Genomic DNA, 13,846 nt, shown 5'->3' on the forward strand with positions numbered 1-13,846 from the left:
AGTGCCAATACATAGTACAGTTTTGGGGAAAGGATCTGGCACTGGGAACCTGTTTAGCAGGGGCCCAGGGCACCGTTCAAAACCACATCAGGCTCCAGACAAAAAGGGGGGGTGGGAAGGGAACTAAAACCAAAAGCCAGCTTCCCACAGAGTGAATCAGTGTGTAAGTGGATCTGTAAATGGGTGCATGAGGGTCTGACTGGGTCTGGGAATGGTTGCACCAGGGTGTGAGTGGATCTGTGAATGGGTGCAAGAGTGTGTGACCGAGTCTGCAAATGGGTATGTGAGAGTGTGAGTGAATCTCTGAATGGGTGTATGAGGGTGTGAGTGGGTCTGTGAGTGCATCAGTGTGCTGAGTGGGTCCGTGACTGAGTGCATGAGTTTCTCAGTGCTGCTATGACTGAATGAATGAATGAATGTATAACTAACTCTCTCAGGTTTTTTTCTTGTCGCTGATATTCGCGACTACATCATGATGTAAAATGGGGGGTCATGCTGAGTTCCGTGATGTATTTGTGAATATGTGAAGCCACAGAAAAAAATAATTGCAAGATCATAATTTGGCCTACAAAGATTCCTATATGACAGACCTGGGGTCAGGGTAAATCCACCCTGACTTTTTATGCCACTTTTCATGTCTGTTATGAGCCCCGGGGACCGTGCATGTTCCCTTAAGTGGTGGCTGCAGCTTTCTAGTCAGGTAGCGGCCAGCCAATCATAACATTTCTGTTTGTGCATGTATTCGTGAATACGTTGCGTTTGTTTAAAAAACAAGCTTGCGACCAGATATCTCCAAATTTATTTAATTTAAAAAAAAATTAAAAACTACTGAACGGATTTCCACCAAATAAGCGAAAGCGCAATCTTTGTACTGAAAGCTAGCTTTCTGGCAAATTTGGTGTAATTCTGTCCATCAGTTCGGGCTGTAGTCGTTTTCAAAGATCCTATGGGAATTAACATGGGAAACACAACTTTTTTGACCCCCCACTTTTCTCAGTCCCTGCTTGACGGATCACCCGAAAGCTTTCTGTGCGCAACAAGAGTTACTGAGGCACTTTTTGGGAAAATTTCATAAAGATTCGTCTAACGGTGCCATTGAAAGATTTTCTCATACTTGAATTTTGGAAACAGACTAATATATGAGGCTACTTGGCCTGAATTTCTTGTTGATGTCATGGATCCAGTATGATAAGAATTGCCTACTTTTTATAGATTTTCTCATATTTGAATCAGGTGATATGTCCATGTCAGGCTGAGTTCATTGAGTCTGCAAAAATACAAAAAAAACACTTAAAGATATTCCATGAGACATAATTGGATTATAGTATGTCACACTGTGATTTATATGATTTATTCATTTATTATTTTGTGGATTTTTTCTCCAAGGAACAATGGCTATGAAAGTCTTTTCACTATTTTTGTTGTATGACATATTATTTGTTTTTAAAGGTGGTCGCGCACATTGCTTTTGCATAGGCTGTGAAGAAGATCTTTTCAAAGATCTAAACGAGTTGCCATTAAACTGTTTTTGCAACATCAAGCTATGGAGTGCGAGTCTTCTGCTGTTTGCGATACGCTGCACCTAACTTTGTGTATTCCCGCGACTTCCATCATCAGTGACTCGCACTGACCTCATTTGGTGGATGTAGCCGGGAGGTGCCAGAACCTGTGGGTATATATATATATTCATATATATACATGAATTCACTAAAAACCAAAGGTTACAGCGATGTTATAGTTCAGATTTTAGACATTAAAAAATCATTGAAATTCAGCAGTTATAGTTATGGTTATCTGAAGGAACTATAACTCGCGCCCTAAGGTAACTACAACTCGTGCCCTCGCCATACCGTTTTTTCATCAATATTTTCACTGCAAATGCTAATAAAACACAGCAGCTCCTAGGTATCACTGTTTGAGCTCATATATTAAAGCAAAATTATGCTTCATGGGTCCTCCGGTGGTGGGGCGAGCCTGTAATCATGAGTTGTTGCATGAGTGTCTCAGTAGATCTGTGAGTGGGTGCATGAGTATCTAAGTGGGTCTGTGAGTGGGTGCACGAGTGTCTGAGTGGGTCTTTGACTGGGTGCGAGAGTGTCTGAGTGGGTCTGTGAGTGGGTGCATGAGTATTTCAGCTTTTGTGAGTTCAGGAGTCTGGCCAGGTTTTTCACAAAGCTAATTTACACTTCCAAGTAATTTACATGTGTAATTTACTCCTACTATTTTTATTAATTTTGCTAATTTTGGCAAGTCACATACTTTTGTCTAGTAAACATACTTAAAATTGTAGACTTACAAACGGAGTGGAGACAAATTCACAACTGTAAGTAACTACTGCACAACAAGAAACTGTAATAAGCCCAACACTACACTGATACTGCCACACCTGCCCATAGAAAATAATGAAGGCATAGACTAAACATAAAACACCATAGAGCATAATGTTAAATTAAATTATTTAAAATTGTTAAAAATAGAAATAAAATACTTTAATATTACAACAAGTATAACACTTATTATTTAATTGTAAAATATTTTAACAACTTTTGTCTAACTTAATGTAGCATTATTTTTAAAAATATATAATTACACTAATTTTATACATGACTTTTATGAATTATTAATGTATAATATTGTTGTACTTCAGGTGAAAATTATTTTTTTAATCAATCTTATTATAAAGTTCAATAAAAGTTTCTAATTTTTCTGTAAGCTTTACCATAGACAGATCTCCTCCTCCTCTGAGCTACTGGGTGTCTACACAGATAATAACTGTGTGTTATGTTGTATTAATACATTGTGACTACAACATATTTCTTTTTTGTAAACGTGTTTTTGGGGGGAGGTGTGTGGTAAACAGTGTAGCAAATAAAGACCGAAAGTCCCTGGTATCAAAGCTTAATTTAGGCCACAACTTCAGAGTATTGTTTGAGGTTAAAAATAATGATTAGGCCACAGAAACAGGAAAATTAGAAGAAAAACAATTTCCACAGTTTAAATGTAGCTGTTACCTACATTTTCATATGTATAATTGAATACAAAATGTTTACTTCCAGTTGTCACCTTTTTGTGAATACTCTTTCGTCCTCTTGAACGGTGTTTGGAAGTTGCTTATGTGAAGTGAAGCTGCTAATACTTCTCTGCAGCAGAAACTGGACGCCAGGGAGGACAGGAAATCCCCCAAGTCTGCCTGAATATTTTAAGATGCAACTAAGCCCTAAATCGAAAAAAGTAAACCTTAATTCGAGCCAAAACGCAGAGTGTTGTTTGAGAGTTAAGTGTAAAGAATAACTCACAGGAACAATAGTAAGACGTTGTACAGTTTAATTGCAGCAGCTGCCTACATTTTATTAAACTCAAGTCCTCATTTCTTATTCACTCCTGGAGCCTGGAGGCGGCGGGTCTGTCAGTGGCCACCAGAGGGCGCTCCTCGCCTGCTGAAGAAATCCGCTGAGCACGATGTAGGAAAGGAAAAAGGTTTTCCTCTTCCGGGTCAACGAAGGCAGTGACAGCACCAGCAGCGGATACTGACATCACTTCCGGCGTCTCCTAGTGCTTCCAGCCCGCCGTCTGTGCCCTTTTCTTCATCTTCAGGCCCTCTCAGACCCCAACTCTGCACCTTCCACAGAGGAGGGAGCCTGGAAATGTCTGCACAGGTAGGAGATTGTCAGCAGCTTCTGCTGTGTTTGTAGAAATAGACTGAATAATCCTGGAGGAAATCTCTGCCAGGAGCCGGGCTGAGCTGGGCTCTTCTATCCGGGGACCTCTGGGGGGGCTTTCCTTCCGGCCCTGGGGGAGTTTGTGGTCTTCATTTGTGGTAAAGAGGGGCTCTGTGCATTGCATCTTACTGCACTGAGGGATCTGTGCACACTACACTGCTGTTTACTACACTGTATGAGGTGTTTGCAGAGTACTCTGCACTGCTTTCTCCTACTCTGTTGGGCATTGTCAGAAGAAAAATCTGTGTCCACTGCAGGAATTCTGTAAGAAAGTGACTCCCGACTGCATCAACTTTACCATAAGTCTCTGAAGTCCTACATCGACATTGATTTCATGGTGTTGCAAGGCTTCTTGTTGGGTTATATAATGTCACACTTCCTGCATGGAAGATTCCAATCAGTACAGCAGTTCTCTCCCAGTTTAGTATCTCCAAAAGCCTGACATGTAGAAGAGCGACTTAGTTTATGTGTTGTCTTAAAACTTCTTGTCATTGCCCTTCTTCCTAGCACATCACTTACTCTTCATAAGACGGGGCCTTCTGGAAACTAAAGTAAACACACCCATCCCGGGTGAATAGAAGGTCTAGTTTTTTTCCCCAATGCTTTATTGAGAACACGAACAGTGTGTCATAGATTCTAAAGCATTCTCCAGGTATTATCACAGCGTGGTATACATACATGACACAATGTATACAGATGAGGGTTTCGTCTGTCTAGGTTATCCACATACAGTTTTCTCCCTTTTTTACCTTGACATTTCCAAGGTAATCAAGAATTTATAAAGTGAAGAGGAAAGAACAAGAGTTAGCAAAAGATAACTAAACTGTTTTTCACACATCCCTTTCCCACCCCTCTCCTCGTTTGTTCCTTCTGCTCCGCCTGCCCCCTTCTAACTATCCCGTTCAGCGACAGTACATATGTTAATACTTGGCGCATCTGCACTCCAGTAGTAAGTAAGGAAACAGATCAGACCTGTGGGGATCTGTGTCACTAACCTTTTCATGAAATAACACACTAGAGACACCCATGTTTTGACAAGCATACACAGAGGTGTGGAATTTAATAAAATATCTACTTGTTCATGGGACAGGTTGCTTCATAAATGTACTTGCCCTGTACAACAATCCACTTGTCCCTTTGGTGCCACATAGTGCAGTGGTAAATTATGGCAGCAATCTCATAATTATGGCTCAATCTTTATAAGAGTTCTGATGATAGCCTCTCTGATTATGTCAGGACGAATACTATAGAAGGGCTTCAATACTAGCAATGCCTGCATTTTGCCACCTTTCCACAGAGTTACATACTCGGCCTGGAGATAGCGTTAAGCAGTGGTTCCATGATGAGAATGCACTTAGGTGCAAACCTACTAACTTGGATGCTTTAAGGGTTTTCACCAGCTGTAATCATTTCCAAAACTGAGAAAGGTTGGAAATTTACCCCTGACATGGGCAGAAATAAAACTTCTTCCACAGTTGGGGAAAAATCTTCACATGCATATTTACTCATGCTAAAATGCGCTTCACAAATATTTTCTAGGAGTACGATTTCCTGGCCTACTGTAAATTATTGTGAGTTCATGAAAGCTGTAAATCTGCACTAAGGTACGAGCCTCTATTATGGGTGCACTTTTGTGACCTTATTTAAGAATTGCCCCCCTAATTAGGTTAGTTAACCAAGACCTTTTGTTTTTTTAAATTCTCTATTTTGACCAGCTTCACTGAGAGTGAAAACATTCTGCTGTCTCACAAAGAGTGTTATCGGCACACAAAGTAGTTTTTGTTCAGTGCTAGGATCTATAGCGGCAATGTGTGCTTTTTGAAACCAATAAATATTTTTGCTTTTTACTAGTGTTTGTTATAATGCTGAGAGCATGGCAGCTCCCACAACAATAACATTTTACAAAACCCATGTCATAACGGGACACTCATTGATAAAACTAAAAGGCTGACCACCAGTGTCAAACCTATTGGCTTTGCCAATGACTGTTTATTTTCATGTTTCCCATAATCTAGCTGAAACTGATTGCACTGATTTTGGGAATACGAGCATGCATCAACCCATTTAGTAGATGATGCTTCAAAGAAATGTTAACTTTACAGTTTTATTAGCGTGGCTTTTTCCTAGTTCCATTTTTGTAAACTTTTAATTTGAAAGCAAAGACTCATCAATCTTCATTTGAAGCTTCTGCAAATATTTGCATCTAATTAGAGAGCATTCTGGGAGCATTATACATAGCCTCACATTAGGCTTTGCAAACGTGTACAAATTTGTATACTGGGACCACTGTCAGCAGTGCAGTCCAAGCTTACAACATTTCCTTAGAGGGCTCATCCTAATAATAAATGCTTTGCATTAATGAACCATGAATATAAGTTCAAACAGCATTAACATATGGACACAAATATTATTAATTTCAGGGATGTGGAATTCCTATCGCCCGACATTATGGTTCATTATTTGAAAGCCTTCATTATTAGGGTGAGTGCTGTAAATAAATGTTTTAAGGTCACACTTCACTAGTTGGTTCCAGTACAAAAAAAAAAAACGTGTACACACATGTTTGAAAAGTTTAGGCTAAGAGGCTAAGTATAATGCTCCCAGAATGCTCTCTGATTATATGCAAATGAAGTGTCATTTAGTAAAATGTGTTGATGCATGCTAGTATTTCCCAAAAATATTTCTAATGGAAAATCAGTGTAACCATTTTCAACACGATTATGGGAAGCATGAAAATAAACAAACACTGACAAAGCCAACTGATCTGACATATTTTTATAAGTCTTTTAGTTTCATCAATGCGTGTCTTGTTTTGACATGGCTTTTGTAACACTTTATTGTTGTGGGAGCTCCCAGGCCCTCAACATTGTAACAAACATTGGCAAAACCCCCCCAAAAAGTTTTTGAACTCTTAAAGCACACGTTGCCACCATCGGCATAACAAAGGCCTCGCAGCCGCCCTCCAGGGGGCCCCTCCAGCACAGCACCTGCCCTGAGTGAGTCTGGAGAGGGGGCTCCTCCATGTTCTTTGCAAAGAGGCACCCTCCAGTTTCGTTACGTCACTGATTGCCACTGTAGTTCCTGACACTGAACAAAACTACTTTTGAAAGAGAGAGAAATAGAAGTTTAATAAAAACAAAATGTCTTTGTTAACACCAGACCTAATTAGGGACCAAGACCCACATGTAGGTAGCTTTTTGCATGTCGCAAACAGCGACTTTCGCTGTTTGCGACATGCAAAAAGCACATTGCGATGCACAAACCCAGTTTTGCGATTCAGTAACCTGGTTACCGAATCATAAAACGGGTTTGAGACTCGCAATTAGTAAGGGGTGTTCCCTTCCTAATTGCAACTCGCCGTGCAATGTAGGATTGTTTTGTGAACGCGGGCGCAAACCAATCGCAGTTTGCACCCATTTCAAATGGGTGCTAACACTTTCGCAAAAGGGAAGGGATCCCCATGGGACCCCTTCCCCATTGTGAATGTCACTGTAAACATTTTTTCAGAGCAGGCAGTGGTCCTACTGACCACTGCCTGCTCTGAAAAAATGAAACGAAAACGTTTCATTTTTCGTTTTTGTTATGCATCTCGTTTTCCTTTAAGGAAAACGGGCTGCATTACAAAAACAAACAAAAAAAACTGCTTTATTGAAAAGCAATCACAGACATGGTGGTCTGCTGTCTCCAGTAGGCCACCATTCGCGAGGGGGTCGCAAATTGCGACCCACCTCATGATTATTCATGAGGTGGGCATTTGCGAAGCCCTTGCGAATCACAGATGGTGTCAAGGACACCATCCTACATTCGGATTTGCGACTCGCAATTTGCAGGTCACAAATCTGAACCTACCTACATGTGGCCCCAAATTCTTAAAGAAAGTCACAAAAGTGCACCCATGGTATATGTAGTACCCCTATAAAATATTTGTGAACTGTATTTTAGCATGGGTAAATACGATGTGTAGATTTGCTCATGTGAAAATCTATTGAGCATTTGCAAGTTCATTTTCCCTCCAGCCACTTTCTTCCCAACCCTGGAAGAAGTTCTAATTCTGCCATTGTCAGGAGTAAATGTCCAACCTTTCTTATTATGGGCAAATATTAGAGAGAAGCTGGTAAAAATCTTTAAAACATGCAGGTTAGTAGGTTTGCAGACTCAAAGGCATTCCAACCCTGAAACTATTGCTTACTGCTTCCTCCAGCCCCAGTATGCAGATCTGCAGAAAGGTGGCAAAATAAGGAAATTGCTACAGTAGGGATTGAAACTCCAAGTATTCAAGCCCTACTATGGTAGTAGCCCTGGCATAATCAGAGAGGCTATTAATTGCTGCCATAATTTGTCGCCACACTACATGGCACCAAAGGGACAAGTAGATCTTTTTACAGGACAAGTAGATTTGAGAAGCAACCTGTCCCCTGGACAAGTAGATATTTTAATAAATTCCACACCCCTGCCAGGTATCTAAAGTGCCTATTTCACATTGCAATATGGGATCTAGAGGTGCCTGGAGATGGAGCTCACAGTGCTGTTGAAGTGGGGAAAATGCAGGAGTTGGCCTCATTTAATTTAAGAAATTAAATGACACAAGTGCCATTATTACTTAAGTTGTAGAGGATAGGTCAGTAGTTGTATCTAAAACATACAGGAGAAGGTCATCAGTGTATAGGGACACAGTGTGAGTTGTGCCCCATACCAGTATACCCCAGTCTGAACCAAGGTGGCATCAGCGGGCTGCTAAGTGCTCCATGGCCATGGTAAATAACAGTGGCGAAAGTGGGAAACCCCATCGGGCCCACAGACCACAAAGCTGAGATGTACTTCCAGGTTTTTACCCAAGCTGAAGGGGTAGAGTAACTGAATTTTATTAATTTCCGCTGGACCCACTCCAAATAATCATATCACCTTATGCATATAATCCCAGTGCAAGGAGTTGAAGACCTTCATCAGCTCCAGAGTAACACACACAGCGTTGGTTAACAAATCTGCTGATTCGCCTTTAATATGCCATTGTCTGCAAAGATTAAGGGAGGTGCTTTGCCCCAATATGAACCCTGTCTTGTCTTCATATATTATGATAGGTAATCAAGTGGCAAGCCAACAACTTAGCTAGTATTTTATAGTCAGTGTTGAAATGGAAAGGAGCCATTAGGATGCTAAGTCTGTTGAGTCTTTGTGCGATTTCAGTAAAGTGGAGATCAGTGCTTCATTAAGGGCAGAGGGAAGAAGGCCTGCAGCATAAATGGCATCATGCAGTTCTATTATTGTGGGTGCCAGATTTTGGGCAAATTGAGAATAAAATTCAGCTGATAAGCCGACCGGCTCCAGGACCTTTTTTTTGGAAACGCATGAATCTTTTGGGTTATAATAGGGACATTCAGGATTACTGGGATAACCAGGTAAGTCATAAAGAGGTGACAGAGTGGTCAAACATAGTCAGAGGTTAGAAGTGGGGCACTATATCATTTTCTGTAATAATCATGGAAAGCGCTGTTAATGGCCTGTTGGTTGTGGGCAATTTCTCCTGATGGCAGAGTGACAGATAGCGGAGTAGAGCTAGTGTGCAGGGGCGACTACACTATTGACATCCCTTACACCTCCCTCACCTCCCCCACATGATCCATGGTATTCTGGGCCAATCAGCCATGATAAGTCAGTTGAGTCTAGAAGGATAGTTTGTCCACATATATGGCTGCCAGCTTTAGTAGATGGCCATTGGGGGTGTCTCTGACAAGTAGAAAACAACTTTCAGTGTCAGTTTGAACCTCCGCTACCTTAATAGGGACTGTCACTCTAATCCAGAGCACTACCCCACAAGCTTATGGAGAGAAACCATTGCCAAATAGCTGACCATGCCATTTAGTAGTGCTGGATGTTCTTTATAGCACTTTTTCACTAAGTTCATATGTCTGACGTTCGAGGTAACCAAGTTGTAGGTGTCAGCAAATTTTTAGGGTTACATACCAGTTAGGGACCGCATCCAGGGCTTCGGGTGTAGCGAATATGTGCAATGTACTGTAGGGCAAGATGTGGTGCATAGGGGGCAACCAGTGGCAATAAACTAAATAGATGCTAATAGCATCTGTAGGACAGATCACAGCATAGCCATCCAGCAGACAGCAAGAATACACAAAACCACAATTGGGGAAAGGGAAAGGGGCACCAGACCAAAACCATTTCGGTCGCCCAACATATGTTAAGCGAATAGTTTGAGGGATGCAGCCTTTGCAAAGAGAGATTTCCGGTCCCGCTGTTGAACCAGTGTAGCTCGTGGGGTCGGATCAACCCTTACAGTTAAGTAATGTAGTGAAGCAAGGGTCCTGAGGATGCGCCGTAGTAAAGAAGAGGAGCTTGAGTGGCATAGGAGGACAGTGTCGAGGAAGGCGCCCATGGAGCAAGGGATGTAAGATCATAATTCGGGGTTCTCCAGCAGCTATCTTCCAGGTAAAAAGGATGTTATTTGAGATCTTCGATAGATTGTGCCATAAAAAACGGTGGTGTCAGTGAATCAGAGTCAGAACCTTCAAACATCTGATCATCGTCAGCTATATTAATCTGAAGAAAGCAAGTATGGGGTCACCATTAGTCCTTGCAATGAGGCCGCTGTGCCCACTGCCTCTTGTTGCTCCTTCTGGCTCAGGGCACGTTTGAGAGGTCCGCAACTGGGCCTCTGTGAGCAGTCTCTAGACAGTGGCTGAGACCTGGTTCATTCGGGTAGCAGTAGGAGACGGGGATGGAGAGCAATTAAGTGCCCTTTTGTCAAAGGTTTCCATCCAGTGCCACGCTGCCTCCGGCTGTGTAAAAAAAGTGAGTGTATCAGCCACCCAATATCCGCAGTTTGCCAGGGAATAATAAAAAGGACTTATTTCAGTATTACGTGATGTAATTTCTTCTTGGCCTTTTTAAACAAGACTCTTTGAAGTTGGACTGCCAGGGTATAGTCTGGAAAGAATAGTGTTACATCGTGGTTGTGATAATTGAGTAGCGTCTGGCCAGTACTGTTTATGCTAGGTCTACCACAGAAAGTTGTGTGATGGCCTGAGGAGTGAAATCCTGTTTCATCCAGTGTTCCAAAAAAGCCATGGGTTATTTCCCTCCGCTTCCTTTGATAAGCCTATAATATGGAAGTTACCACAGGAGTGTCCTCCATCTAGTTTACTTTCAGCAGTGTGGAATTGTTCCAGGATCGATTGACTTGGTTTGGACACGTTGTGGGTGTTTGTCTTAATGCTTTCAGAGAGTTTTTGTTGATTTTCCTGGAGCATCGCCAGGTCAATAGTGAAAGAATAAAATATGGCCTAAAAAGATCCTCGGGGTTCTGCGATGGCTGTCAGGATCCTATCTAGTTAATCCAGCGGGGTGCTAACCCTCCCAGGTGGTCCAAAGTTGTTGCCATTTGATCCCTCTAGGTTGAAGGGAGTGTTGATGGCAGGTGAGATGTCTGGGTTAAGGGATAAGAGGGTATGTTGGTCCTCGTCTGTAGTGCCCCTTTGTGCCTGCCCATGCAAAAAAAAAAAGTGTGCGATGCACAGCACAGTGTGCCCAGTGGTGGGGATAAATTGAAATCAGGACACAGTTAATGCAACACAGCTAACTTGGAGAGCCACAATGTCCATAAACCATTTGGATAATCATACATGGACAGACAAGCTGTATGAGCTATTGTTAATATGGGAATCTCTTTTTCACAAATGTAGATAATATATTCAACTCTGTCTGCCGTTTCACTGTGGTTGGCTGACTCCTCATGTTTTAGTCCCCAATTCACTTTAGTGCTAAGTGTGAGGGATAGGCCTCATCTAGGTGACTTAGAAGCACTGCACTCCTCACTGCTGCCACAATAGGTCTCTTTGGTCCCCCAGCAATAGTCGGTAGAGGCCACCACCTCCTGTTCTCTTTCAGCAGGGCTCCCTCTCTGCTGTTGCATATCATTCTGATTCAGTTCTGGATTTTATCTGTTTTTTTAAGGCTAGGTTTAATTTTTCCTTTTCTCAACCTCCTGTCCCTTCTGCCATATGAATATGTTCTGGATCCACTATGTGTTTCCTATGGCGTATGTTGTATATATGCTAGGAGTTTAGATTTTCCAAGATGTAAAATGTAGAAAAAAGTCTCAACTTTATTAAATGCAGAGAGGCTAGAAGTATTCATTACTTTTCTTGCTTTCAAAAATGTAGTACCAAAGAGACTGTAATTCCCATGACCCATTGGAATTCATAGCTACTGAAGACTAAACCAGGTGCACTGTCATGGCTCTCTATATCGCACTTAAGGCCCCCCCCCATGCATGCAGTCAGTCCACTTCTCTGACGATGCACATTGAAAACAAAAAGAAGAAAAATCAGTGAAGAGTATCAATAACTAGAAACATCCCATTAAACCAATAAGAAAGTCGACTTGCGACAATTCATGACCAAAAGTGACAGGAGCAGGGAAAACGAAAGACAAGAAACACAGGAAGGGTGGCATTTTGACTCCAAGTCACAGCAGCAGTAGGATAGCACTGTACCTTTAGTGAAGCTGAAACATTGTGACACTTAAAACACATTGAACACAATGTATATCTAGGGTCTCATTTAGCAGCAGATGGGTTACTCTATCACAAACTTGATGGGTATCCTGTCCGCTTTATTAGAAGTGCATTTCATCCTTCAGCAATTATATTATAGTATAGGTAGCCGGGGATATCTGTCACATTTGTGATGGAATAATAAATCCGCTAAACTCCAAATCAAGCCTCAAGTCTGCAACCATCGTTGTAGGAGCAAGAACCAGCATTACAGAAAGGGGGCCTACAAACAGCTGCAGTCCCACAGATGCTAGGAAAGGCATCTGAGTTTGAGAGAGTGGGCTGATATCAAACGAACCCTTGTATATGTTGCTGGTATGTCCAAGAAGTAGAGTGTTTTTTAGGATTCTTTTATATCTCTTGCTGATATTGTCTGCCAACTGGACCCTCACCTGGATCTCCCCCTCAAGGAAGGCAGCCTCTAGTTGTTTTGCTTAGGCTCTGCTGCTCTCATGTAAAGGGTCAAAGTGGTAACACCCATGCAGCAAGTGTCCATATCAGCCGCAGGAATAAGACACAGTGCACACCAGTACTCAGCACAGTAAAGGCCTGAAACAGACCCATAAAGGAATGTATACCTACATGTTCACCTCATCAGTTTCTACCTTAAAAGTAGCTACCTGTGCATTTCCTCTATTCGTATGTCCAGGCAAGCTTCTTTAATGATGCTTGTAATCCTTATACTGCCATCTATGACCATTTGTCTATCAGATCATTATCTTATTTCTGCTGTGTGCATGCATCGAGCCACTCCCTTGCTTTGGCTAACAGTGAATCCTGTAAAGCAAGTACGCAGACATAATGGAGTAGAGGAAAGGATGAACAGAGAGTAAACCTGAATTTAAGAAATGTGGAAAGGTACTCACCTGCAAGCAATGGGCATCTCCTCCCGCTCTTCCAATGCCCCATCGAGCAGCAATGTAGCATCCTGGCACCAAAAGGCCAATATTTAGTCAAATACCATGGTAAGGGATAAAAAGCACAAAATGTTATATTATGCACATATATGTGCTGACTGCTGGGACGTCAGGTAAATTATTGGCTGTGATGGATTCTCTATAATAAGGACTAAATGACTGATATAGTTGAATATTAAATATATGAATCCATAGTTATTTGCCTTATCACCACAGGAAGCATCCTTTAGCCCTCGGTCTGAACACCAACCTGCTTTTTTGTAACACTGTCACTACCACGACTGAAAAGTTACCATGTATTACTTTACCATGCAAGTAGTTACAACAACTTGCCTTAAGGGTTGCGTTATTGCACTGGTGTTGGATTGTTAAGTCCAACACCTTCCCTAATGTTGTGTAAACTGGAGTTGGAATAGTAATTTATACTTTTCCAAAGTCCAGCGCCCCCTAAGGCAAGTTTTTGTAACGACTTGCGTGGTAAAATGATGCGTCATAACATCGCGGTTGTGACTGTGTTGTAAAGGCATGCTGGGTAAATGCATGTGGAGTCCTGTCTTACAACCTCCACCATTCACAATTTAAAGACAGGTCATTACAATGAACCCCCTCATTCTGTTGTACAAAAAAGCCCTGGAAGGAGCAAC

The 13,846-nt window shown here is 41.8% G+C and overlaps 1 protein-coding gene across 1 annotated transcript in view; it reads left to right on the forward strand.

The window, feature by feature from the left end:
* The first annotated feature begins 3,533 nt into the window (after nt 1-3,533).
* The window catches only part of LOC138286969 (zinc finger protein 208-like), a 183,059-nt gene continuing 172,746 nt past the window's right edge, over nt 3,534-13,846 (forward strand). Inside the window, exon 1 of the mRNA XM_069227338.1 lies at nt 3,534-3,656. The gene's annotated coding sequence lies outside the window, so the exon portion shown is untranslated. The remainder of the gene's footprint in view (nt 3,657-13,846) is intronic.

This window comes from Pleurodeles waltl, chromosome 4_1 (genome assembly GCF_031143425.1).
Source record: "Pleurodeles waltl isolate 20211129_DDA chromosome 4_1, aPleWal1.hap1.20221129, whole genome shotgun sequence".
NCBI classification, from domain to species: Eukaryota; Metazoa; Chordata; class Amphibia; order Caudata; family Salamandridae; genus Pleurodeles; species Pleurodeles waltl.